The sequence below is a fragment of the Bison bison genome, unplaced genomic scaffold (assembly GCF_000754665.1).
Source record: "Bison bison bison isolate TAMUID 2011002044 unplaced genomic scaffold, Bison_UMD1.0 scf7180017864497, whole genome shotgun sequence".
Classification (NCBI taxonomy): domain Eukaryota; kingdom Metazoa; phylum Chordata; class Mammalia; order Artiodactyla; family Bovidae; genus Bison; species Bison bison.
This window is the reverse complement of record NW_011495056.1, coordinates 1571213-1583557: the sequence shown is the minus strand read 5'-3', so window position 1 is coordinate 1583557 and position 12345 is coordinate 1571213.

The following is a 12345-nucleotide window of genomic DNA, read 5'->3' as shown; positions in this document are numbered from 1 at the left end:
AACCAGCTTGAACATCTGGAAGTTCACCGTTCACGTATTGCTGAAGCCTGGCTTGAAGAATTTTGAGCATTACTTGACTAGCGTGTGAGATGAGTGCAATTGTGCGGTAGTTTGAACAATATTTGGCATTGCCTTTTTTTGGGATTGAAATGGAAACTGACCTTTTCCAGTCCTGTGGCTACTGCTGAGTTTTCCAAATTTGCTGGCATATTGAGTGCAGCACTTTCACAGCATTATCTTTCAGGATTTGAAATAGCTCAACGGGAATTCCATCACCTCCACTAGCTTTGTTCATAGTGATGCTTTCTAAGGCCCACTTGACTTCACATTCCAGGATGTCTGGCTCTAGGTCAGTGATCACACCATTGGATTATCTGGGTCATGAAGAATCTTTTTTGTACAGTTTTTCTGTGTATTCTTGCCACCTCTTCTTGATATCTTCTGCTTCTGTTAGGTCCATACCATTTCTGTCCTTTATCGAGCCCATCTTTGCATGAAATGTTCCCTTGGTATCTCTAATTTTCTTGAAGAGATCTCTAGTCTTTCCCATTCTGTTGTTTTCCTCTATTTCTTTGCATTGATCGCTGAAGAAGGCGTTCTTATCTCTTCTTGCTATTCTTTGGATCTTTGCATTCAGATGCTTATATCTTTCCTTTTCTCCTTTGCTTTTCACTTCTCTTCTTTCACAGCTATTTGTAAGGCCTCCCTAGACAGCCATTTTGCTTTTTTGCATTTCTTTTCCATGGGGATGGTCTTGATCCCTGTTTCCTGTACAATGTCAGGAACCTCAGTCCATAGTTCATCAGGCACTCTATCTATCAGATCTAGGCCCTTAAATCTATTTCTTACTTCCACTGTATAATCATAAGGGATCTGATTTAGATCATACCTGAATGATCTAGTGGTTTTCCCTACTTTCTTCAATTTAAGTCTGAATTTGGTAATAAGGAATTCAAGATCTGAGCCACAGTCAGCTCCTGGTCTTGTTTTTGTTGATTGTATAGAGATTCTCCATCTTTGGCTGCAAAGAATATAATCAGTCTGATTTCGATGTTGACCATCTGGTGATGTCCATGTGTAGAGTCTTCTCTTGTGTTGTTGGAAGAGGGTATTTGCTATGACCAGTGCATTTTCTTGCAAAACTCTATTAGTTTGCCCTGCTTCATTCCGTATAGGAAGAGATATGATCAAATGATTATAAACATCAAATGAAGAAGATTAAGTGTCTCAGTTTACATTATTCATAGAGTGCAAAGCATTTTATATAAAGAGAAACTAACATATACTTGTAAACTTAAAAGCTTCCAGAAAAAAAATGTTTCCTATAGAGCAGTGAAACTCTGACATCAGAATTCTCAACAGCAATCCCAGATGTAAAAATTAATTTGAGTAATAATTATAAAGTACCTGATGTGAAGAGCTGACTTATTGGAAAAGACCCTGATGCTGGGAAAGATTGAGGGCATGAGGAGAAGGGGACGACAGAGGATAAGATGATTGGACGTCATCATCGACTTGATGGACATGAGTTTGGATAGACTCCGGGAGTTGGTGATGGACAGGGAGGCCTGGCATGCTGTGGTTCATGGAGTCACAAAGATTCGGACACTACTGAGCGACTGAACTGAACTGATAGAAAATAGCTTTACATCTAGATTTATATATCCAAAAGAATTTAAGTGATAGGTACCACGAAAGACTCCAAAATTAGCCACTCAAAAACCCACTTTGAAAACATAAATCCAAGAAAATGCTGCAAAAAAGTAAAAATGATTAATTGTACAAAGTATATTGCTGTCTAACTTGTCACCTAAACATTCATATAATTATATATATAAATATATATGTATGTATACATGTTATTTAGCCGTTAAGTCCTATGTAACTCATTTGCAACCCAATGGAAAAACCAATAAAATATTGTAAAGTTAAAAAATAAAATAATATTTAAAAAAAATTTGTTCAGAACAACACAGAACTATATTTGTAGACAAAAGAAACAAGAGGAGACATGAAAATGGAAAACTTGTAAACATGTTAAATAAATAGTATCTTCTGGGGAACAAAGGGGTAGCAGGATATGATATGAGTAGACGACAGATATGAAGGGCCCTTTATGCCATGTTAAAACAATATGGGTTTTCTGAAGCCTTGGAAAGATTTAAGTGGTGAAGGATTTTGATGTGTAGAGATTTTTTAAATTCTTTCAGTAATTGAGATGCACTTGAGCTTTATTGAAAGAAGATATAGTGAAATTAAAGTAGTCAATTTATTATACTATATCATATCATATATCTTATCATATTATATTAAATTACACAAATATATTATTATATCATATATTGTACTAGCTTTTTTGGTAGGCAACTTGGCCAAAATAGAGCAAAAGCAGTGAGAATGTGTGGGTGAGAGACTGGGAGATCAGTTGGTTTAATACATGAATGGTATTTATTAAAGATATTGACCTAGAAAAACATTAGATTGCCAATGCAGGGTTGAATCCTTGGTTTCTTCTTTAAAAATTCAATTCTAATTTCCACTTATTCTCTCACATAAGGGTCTCATTCCAGAAACCGATAACCATACTCATGTTCCAGTTGTCTTAACATTCATAGGGATGCCTTCCTGTGGAGACCATGAAACACTGGAACCCGTGACTGGACAATCCTGTCTGGGGTGTTCAATTTGTTGAGAAAGAAAACACCATCGACTTTAAGATATACATCTAGTCCATGAACAATGGCCTGAGGTCACGAGAAAAGGTCGGGGGATGGAGACAATGTTTTAGGAAAACTTAAGGACTGAGAGATCAAAAAAGGCTATAAAATTGACAAACTCTGCATGATGACTTTTAAACTGATTGGTCAGGGATGGAATACATCGGGACCCCTAAACCAACCAAAAGCAAACAGGTCAATATTGGCAAAGATACAAACTGTTGTGATTCCCGCTGTCTCAGGGCACGGACCCCTCAGTGTCTATGCTGGGAGTTTTGTTCTTCTGCTCTCTGAAATAAAATTCTGCCTGTGTGAGTGTCTGTGTGTTCATGGATTCCATTCTTCAGCTTCGTGGACAAGAGCTCAGATTCCCATTCTAACATGACATTGCAAAGGCTGGTTGACATTAGAAGAGGTGTGGAGTAGAAATACTGAGTTCTTAATATTTTGTACTTTATGCTTACAAAGCCTGTGAAACATTCAAGTTGACTTTTCTCTAAGCCATCTGGAGGTCAATTAGAGTGGTGCAGATGTGAAATGTAGGTTTGAGAACCTTAAGGCAGAGTGGATAAAAGTGGATAATTACTATCACAGTAAGCGACTGGTCAGCAAGGAATGTGAAGCAAGAGAACAGGGCTGCAGGTGGGAGCCTAGAGAGTATACATGCATCAAGGGGAGAAAGTGGTAGTTGTTCAGTCTTGCCCAACTATTCAAGACCCTATGGACTGTAGCCCACCAGGCTCCCCTGTCCATGGAATTCTCCAGGCAAGAATATTGGAGTGGTTAGCTATTCCCTTCTCCAGGGGATCTTCCTGACCCAGGGACTGAACCCAGGTCTACTGCCTTGCAGGCAAATTCTTTACCATCTGAGCCACCAGGGAAGCTCTAAAGTGAAAGTGGCAATTGCTCAGTCAATTCAGGATGCAAGTGGAGGTTTAACAGGTAGAGGATGGATCCTGCTGTGTCACATCTACCTCTACAAAGTCAAGTCATGAGTTAGGGACTTTATCAATTTTACTCCTTAGAACCTGGAGTAATACCTGGCACAAGTAGTTTCTTAATAAATCCATCTGCTGTCAAACGGAGAAATGAATGAAGCCGATACTCAGGGGAAATTCTCAAAAATACAGATGTTTTTTTATAACAGACATATGAAAGACACATTCTTTGTTTTTTGTTTTTTGTTTTTTTTCATTTTAACCTTCAGGAATACCCACCTTTATAATGCAGGTATATAAGGAATGCACCTTTAATTTTCTCCCTTTCCTTTCATGTTAGCCAAGTCATTCAGAAAACAAAGGAACTGCAACAGGGAAGTTAAGTTTTGGGAAGTGAATTACTTAGGGTGGATATTCTCAGTTTGGAAGCAAATGGTGAACTGAAGCCTTCTACTCCATACCAGAGCTCATCTAATTTATTTTAGGTTGAAAAGTTCCTTTTACACTAAACTTATTTGGTTAGTTTTATAATTCTCCCTTCCTGTGTAAATAAGAATCCAGCATCTCCCTAAAGGAAAACAGAAAGTGAAAGTGTCAGTGCCTCAGTCATGTCTGACTCTTTGTGAGTTCATGGACTGCGGCCGCCAGGCTCTTCTGTCCGTGGGATTCTCCTCTGTGCGGTGGGAATGGCTACCCAATCCAGGCAAGAATACTGGAATGAGTAGCCAGCCATTCCCTTCTCCAAGGAACCTTGCAGACCCAGGGATAGAACCCAGGTCTCCTACATTACAGGCAGATTCTTTACAGCCTGAGCTACCAGGGAAGCCCAAAGGAACACGAACCACAGTTAAATTCTCTCCTAAAATGAGTTAGAGAAATTAATGTGAAAAAGATGTTCTAAGGAATACACTATAAACCTTTAATCTATAAAAACACAAAATGTAAATATGATTAAATATGCCGAGAAAACTAATAAGCAGTTCTTACTGAAATAATTTTTCAGTTCAGTTCAGTCGCTCAGTCGTGTCTGACTCTGCCACCCCATGAACCGCAGCACGTCAGGCCTCCCTGTCCATCACCAACTCCCGGAGTCCACCCAAACCCATGTCCATCGAGTTGGTGAAGCCATCCAACCATCTCATCCTCTGTCGTCCCCTTCTCCTCCTGCCCTCAATCTTTCCCAGCATCAGGAGGGTCTTTTCCAATGAGTCAGCTCTTCACATCAGGTGGCCAATGTATTGGGGTTTCAGCTTCCACATCAGTCTTTCCAATGAACTGAGATAATTTTTAGGGCATTGTTTAATCTGCTAATATCCATAGGAATTTTATACATATATGTTTCTAAAAAGTAAGAATAAAACCTATTGATATCAGGGCATCAGTTTAACAAAGGATTAGAATCTTAGAGTCTGTTTACTAAGGTTGCTAATGCATGTAGAGATGACTGGCTTCCAGGTAAGAAAACATGAATATTTAACATAGTGTAGAAGTGGGCCATGTTTTTGTTTTCATAAGTATATTAAACCAGTATTTCAAGATAGTGTATTGTCTGTATAACTAATGCAATATTTAATAATATTATTTAGTGATTTAGCAATGTACCCATCTTAGCTACAGAGCTGTTCTAAAAGGTTAATCTTTACGAATATTTTAAAAATCATTACATGGATTGTAACTGGGGAAGAAAGGAGCATGGTTTGTGCTGATATATGCAAACAGGTGCTCAGCATTGCTTGCAGACACAACCAGAAAAGGTGTAAATCTGCAAAAGAGATGGAAGAATAACTTGAAATGAAGTTAATTGCATATATTACTAAAACAGAAGCATTCATCCTAAATATTTATGGACAGAATTGATCTTCTCCCCTTTCACATACTCTCACATCCTGCATCCCTGGTGTATTCATCAGTGTGAAAGACTGGGAGAAGAAATAGGTTTCAAAAATATGATTGTAATACCTCACCATCCTTCAGAGGACCCAGGAGAAAGCATGGAGCAAAGGATAATAATTATGCATTTAAAATGATTAAATACTAATGCTGCAAACCTCACAAGTGATGAAATGATGAAATAAATTACTGGTACTTTAATCCAGACACATTTAGATTAACAGGATGTCTGTAAGACAGTTTGATAAATGCCTTGTTCTTTCTCAGTACCGCACTGCCCAGAATTCAAGAGCCTTTGCCTCTGGTGCCCTCTTTATTGATTGGCTGTTTTCTGTACACGCATTAGATCATGTTGTGAAGTTAACAAAAGCTTCTTATTCAGACACACATAAATAATTCAGAGTTTTAAAATTTGTCAGAATGGCACAGTAAAAGTAATAGATATGCTTTGGACATTAATAATAATTTTTAAATGGAAAATGTTTTTTCTCTAAAAGATGTGTCTGCATCAGAGGAAGTTTAGATATGATAATGGAAATGTTAAGTCAGCTTTTCATTAAATTTTATTGTTAAAATATTATATCAAACTTAGATATATCATAGTTTATGTAACTTTTTACAATAGATATTTATCTTTTAATACAGGATGAAAGCAGCTATAGATGAAATATATTTTCTTAAAATTTTCTTTTCAAGTTGACATTAAAATTCTACATTACCACAAAATTCTTCTGGGACAAATAAACACTCTTGGCTTTTGTGCATTGTGGGCAAATACTTAAAATATTTCAAATACTCTTAAATCCTCAGAGGTTGCCTGTGATAAAGGAAGGAAAGAAATTTCCCTTGATTCCGACACCAGATGTGTATCCTTATTCCACAGCCGCTTCATACCAGCCAGTCAGTTCAATTCAGTCCCTCAGTTGTGTTTGACTCTTTGAGACCCCATGGACTGCAGCACGCCAGGCCTCCCTGCCCGAGTTGCTCAAACTCATGTCCATAGAGTCGGTGATGCCATCCAACCATCCATCCTCTGTCGTCCCCTTCTCCTCCCGCCTTCAATCTTTCCCAGCATCAGGGTCTTTTCCAATGAGTCAGTTCTTTGTATCAGGTGGCCAAAATATTGGAGTTTCAACTTCAGCATCAGTCCTTCTAATGAGTATTCAGGACTGATTTCCTTTAGGATGGACTGGTTGGATCTCCTTGCAGTCCAAGGGACTCTCAAGAGTCTTCTCCAACACCACAGTTCAAAAGCATCAATTCATCAGCACTCAGCTTTCTTTACAGAGATTAAAATCATACTCTGCTTCAGTTTCTACATCTACAAAAGAGACCTATCACGTTGCATATAGTGATTAACTTCATTACTTTATTTGTTGTATTTTTCTATTCATTTTTACCAAAGTGGAACAAAACATTGCTCTTAAACAAAGTTGTATATTTATTGTCTAGCTGAAAAGTATAATACTATTTTCTTCAAAGAAAAAGAACAAAAATCCCTTGAAATGATCCAAGAAAACTGTGAGGAATAAGAAACTACTTTAAGTGCTCTTTTTCCCCTAAATAGAACAAGACACACTCCCCATCCTCACTTCCATATCCCAGCAATGATATATACTAATATTCTTTGTGTTTTCCAAATGCACATTTATCCTAAAGAACAAGATGCTGTTTGTAAGTAACATGCTCCAGCCTGACTTCTGAAAAGCAATCTACCTGGTTTTTAGAAATCTTCTAAAAAATTACCTTAATAACATATCAGAACTAGTAACCCAATAGGATTTAAGCATTGTCGGATGCCTGGATAGATTAGCAGGTAAAGTGTCATACTAGTGATGGAGAAGGTGATGGCACCCCACTCCAGTACTCTTGCCTGGAAAAGCCCATGGGAGGAGGAGCCTGGTAGGCTGCAGTCCCATGGGTTCACTAAGAGTCAGACACGACTGAGCGACTTCACTTTCACTTTTCACTTTCATGCATTGGAGAAGGAAATGGCAACCCACTCCAGTGTTCTTGCCTGGAGAATCCCAGGGATGGGGGAGCCTGGTGGGCTGCTGTCTATGGGGTCGCACAGAGTCGGACACGACTGAAGCGACTTAGCAGCAGCAGCAGCAGTGTCATATTACTAGTCTTGGATCACTTGTATAAATGATTGTCATTGAAGCACATCATTAAAATCATTAAATTTGTAATTATCAGTAGATAATTTATCAATACTTATAATTTTGAAAAATTAATTTCTCTAAAGTACTATAAGAAACAGAGACAATTACTCCAATATTCCAAATGTTTTTGATGCTAAAGAAATAGTCTTAATTTGCATTTGTTCTTTCTGCAAGTATTTTATTCCTCACCTCTCTCTCATGCTTCAGCTTCTGCAGGACAATCTGGGCTGAGTAGAAACAATTATCAGACACATGACCTCTGCTTCTTATTTTCTGAATGTACTTGTTCCTTGAGAAAGGAAATGACCCTGAATAGGGCCAAAAGTAAGGTTTTGGGGTGTTTTCAGAACTATATATCTTCTGCTCTTACCTCCCACAAGACTGTGGATCTTTACATTTTGTTTCACTTCAATATTCTTTTGCGTCTGTTCCCACCCTTATCTCTCTAACTCTTCTATGATTTCTGGCCCCTCACTTCCTCAGGCTCCACCATGCAGACATCTTATTATTCTATAAGGATGGGCTAGGGTTGTTTGCCTTCAGCCTTTGAACTAGAAATGATGACTTCAGTCCAGAAAGCTCTTTGCCTCTCACCACCTTTCAGTATTTAATTATCTGTTTGAAGTCTGCTCAAGTGTCACTTTCTGAAGGAAGCTACTCTGACAATCCTATTTAAACCATAACCTTCTCACTTGCTTCCGCTCCTGAACCCCTTTATCCTACTTTACATTTTTAAACAGCCTCAGAACTTTCTACCTTATTAGAACTTTATTTTATTGTCTTTATTTATTTACTATCTATTAGATGTGTCCAATAATTTGGTCACAGGTCGTGTGAAGAGCCGACTCATTGGAAAAGACCCTGATGCTGGGAAAGTGAAGTGAAAGTCGTTCAGTCGTTTCCAACTCTTTGCGACCCTATGGGCTATACAGACCATGGAATTCTCCAGGCCAGAATACTGGCGTGGGTAGCTGTTCCCTTCTCCAGGGGATCTTCACATCCTAGGGATCGAACCCAGGTTACCCGCATTGCAGGCGGATTCTTTACTGGCTGAGCCACCAGAGAAGCCTGATGCTGGGAAAGATTGAAGACAAAACAAGAGGGCGGCAGAGGATGAGATGGTTAGATAGCATCACCACCTCAACGGACATGAACTTGAGCCAACTCTGGGAGATTGTGGAGGACAGGGAAGCCTTGTGTGCTGAAGTCCATGGGGTCGCAAAGAGTCAAACATGACTTGACAACTACATTAGATGTGTCTAGATTGTCTATTTGATATGTCTACCTTAAATCTTTCAAATTCCTAGAAGAGGGCCAAGCTTATAATGAAAGTTCAAAAATACTTTTAGAATAATGAAAGACAGTTACATAGCTAAACTCAAAATGATAAAATGAGCACAAAATATATTATGAAATACTAGAAACTTTAGAATGTCTTGTTTGTATGTGATTGCAGTTACCATTTATTCCACTTACTTATTTTGTAGCTGAAGCATCAGACCTTGTGAGGTGAACTGATTACTAAGAATCAACAAGCATTTGACTTTTAGTCTAGGTATTCAGGAAACGTCCAATTCCCTAAAGCACATTACTCAAATCACAATCAGGTGTATTCAGTGTTTAAAATAACACAACCTGTTATTTTTAAACTTATTATAGCAGACTTTAACACATTTCCATCTGGATTATTTTTAAACATCTTTTTTAGCCTTTAGTTTTAAGGCTTCTTTATGTTTTGGTATTTTTTTAACCTCTTATTTTACATCTAGTAAAATCCAAGATTGCTTCTCCCCTTGATTCTATGTTCACTAAGAGAGCATCCCCAAATACACACCTTGTCTACACAGCAAAATGACGTTTTCTGGAAATTGCTTATATTAATTAAAGTTCATAACCATAGAAACTGAGTTTGGGTAGTAGACATAAACATAACAGTATGATAAACTAGACTCTGATGAGAGTTTCAGCTGTGCATATAGAGGACATGAAGAACAACAGGTGCCAGGGATGCTGGATTATCTGCTAAGAGATACACACTGGTTTTTCTGCCCTTAACTTTATCCTCTGTAAGAAAGGAGACAGAAACAATTCAGGAGAGAACTCCTTTGCAGCAAGTTGCCAGAGTGATGTGCAGTCTGGTGTGGTAGGTGGCGTTCTCGTCTGTAGGATGAACGAGAGGGACTTAAAGGTGATTGTTCAAAGACATACATGACAGGAATCACCTGAAGGCTGAGGTTCAGGGGGCCTTGTAACTGACCCACATGTGAGAGCCTGAGGCTGGGACTGTGGCTGAAGCTGACTTGGCTTGAGTGCAGATTAAAGGGAGTTACACTGGAAGGTACTGTATTTCCATTGAAGGAGGGCAAAGATACCAGTACTGAAACCTGATTAGTGTATAGGAAGGCTGCTAGTGTGGGATTAGCTCAAAGGGATTGTCCCAAAGAAACCAGCCAAAAGGGATAAAGGTTACAAACATAGATACTGGGGCTAAAATGAACCTTGCACTTTTTGGCCTACTGTGAAATTAAATGTTGCACAATATATTTCAGTCTTTACAATACCACATCCATTTACAAGTGAAATAATGAGAAAAGTGTGAAAATCTTTCGATAATATACTATTAAACAAATAAAACCCTTAAACATATATTGTTTATAGGTCAAGATTCACAGCCATTTGTCACATAACAATCATTCTTTCTTTTATGACAATTTTCTGTTTGATAAGCTGCAACTATGTTCCTAGTCTTGACACCGCATCCACTTTTCTGATTTCATCCCCAAAAATAGTTAATGTAAATTACAACAGAGAAGAAAACAAATTGTGCACAGTTGTTACTTTCTAACATTTCTATAATAGAGGAAGCCCAACTGTCAGTGCTCCACTTACATTTGTATATCATCAAATAAAAATTATTTAGGTTATAAATCATGGAGTCAAAACATCTCATCTCTTTGAAAGCAGTGATAAAATTGTATCCATAGAGCTTGACTATGAAACAACAGCCTTTGTCTCCCCTGTCTGACCTTGAATGAATTTGAAACAAAATTAAAGAAATATCAGAGACTAAAAACAGAAACATCAGTATTATCTTCAGTAGGAAAAAAAAAAAAAAAAAACAGGGGGGATTTTTTAAAAATAAGCACTTTTAACCGATTATTGACTGTTCATTTTAATGACAATCTCATCACAAGATTAAAATGTTCTGCTTATTAATTATAAAAAAAGCAATATATGGTTATCATTTAGGATACTTATCAAAATTCCAAGAAAAATATAATATTTTTTCATTCTAGGATTTATTCAGTGACTTCTGTTAGTGATGCATTCATATATAAAACATACTGGCCTATTTATCATTTATCTTCTCTTATCTCTTAGTGACTTTTATTTTTCTCTTCTATAAGTATTTTTATTTTATAACCAGTTTTTTTTTTTTAATTTGAAAGCTATACATGGACAGAAGAGTCGCAACAATAATTCAATGAACTTCTGTATATCTTTCACTCATTGTTATTACTTTATCTTCTTTGCTTTCTATCTCTGATGAAAACAATACAAATATAACAGTAAGTACTATTACTGTGTGTGTGTGCTTTTTTTATGGAGCCATTTATGTTGCAAACTTCATGGCTTTTTATTCCAAACACTGTAGCACATGTTTCTCAGGAATAAATATATCCTCATTATATTTGTAAGCAACAATGGGCTCCTACTTGCTGAGTACCAAAATTAGACAAACATCCATGCGTAGTCACAGGCTATAGAAGGTCTCTTTTTAATTGGCATATAAGTGCTTTACAATGTTGTGTTAGTTTTTGCTATACAACAAAGTGAATCAGCTATGTTGTTTCTGTTTTGTCACTAAGCCATGTCTGACTCTTTGAGATCCCATGGACTGTGGCCGCCAGGTTCTTCTGTCCATGGGTTTTCCCAGGCAAGAATACTGGAGTGGGCTATATGTGTACGTATGTGTGTGTATATATGTGTATATATACATATATATGTGTCTCCTCCCTTTTGCACCTCCCCCATCCCACCCCTCTAGGTCATCCCAGAGCACTGAACTGAGCTCCCTGTGCTGTACAGCTGCTTCCTACTAGCCAGCTATTTTACGCATCACAGTCTTTACCACTACATTTACAGGAGGCAAAATTAAGAGCTCATCTACTCTGCAACAGGTTCAGAGGAAGAGAGTTAAGGAGAAGCCAGCTGCACATGACCAATTTCTCCTTCTTAACTTGACAGTATGTTAAGTCATGGTTTAACCTCTCGGCAAAAGCATATGAAGGTGGAGAGCTGCCAGAAGGGTTGTGCAGTACATTAGTGGAGCTATGTGGATAAAAACCTCAATAGCATGAAAGAGGCTTGTGTTAAAAAATGTATCATATATTTTCAATGTTGTAAAGTTTTAATGTGTTGCTGTTGCTGCTGCTGCTGCTGCTAAGTCACTTCAGTCATGTCCGACTCTGTGCGACCCCATAGACGGCAGCCCACCAGACTTCCCTGCCCCTGGGATTCTCCAGGCAAGAACACTGGAGTGGGTTGCCATTTCCTTTTCCAATGCATGAAATCGAAAAGTGAAAGTGAAGTCGCTCAGTTGTGTCCGACTCTTAGCGATCCCATGGACCACAG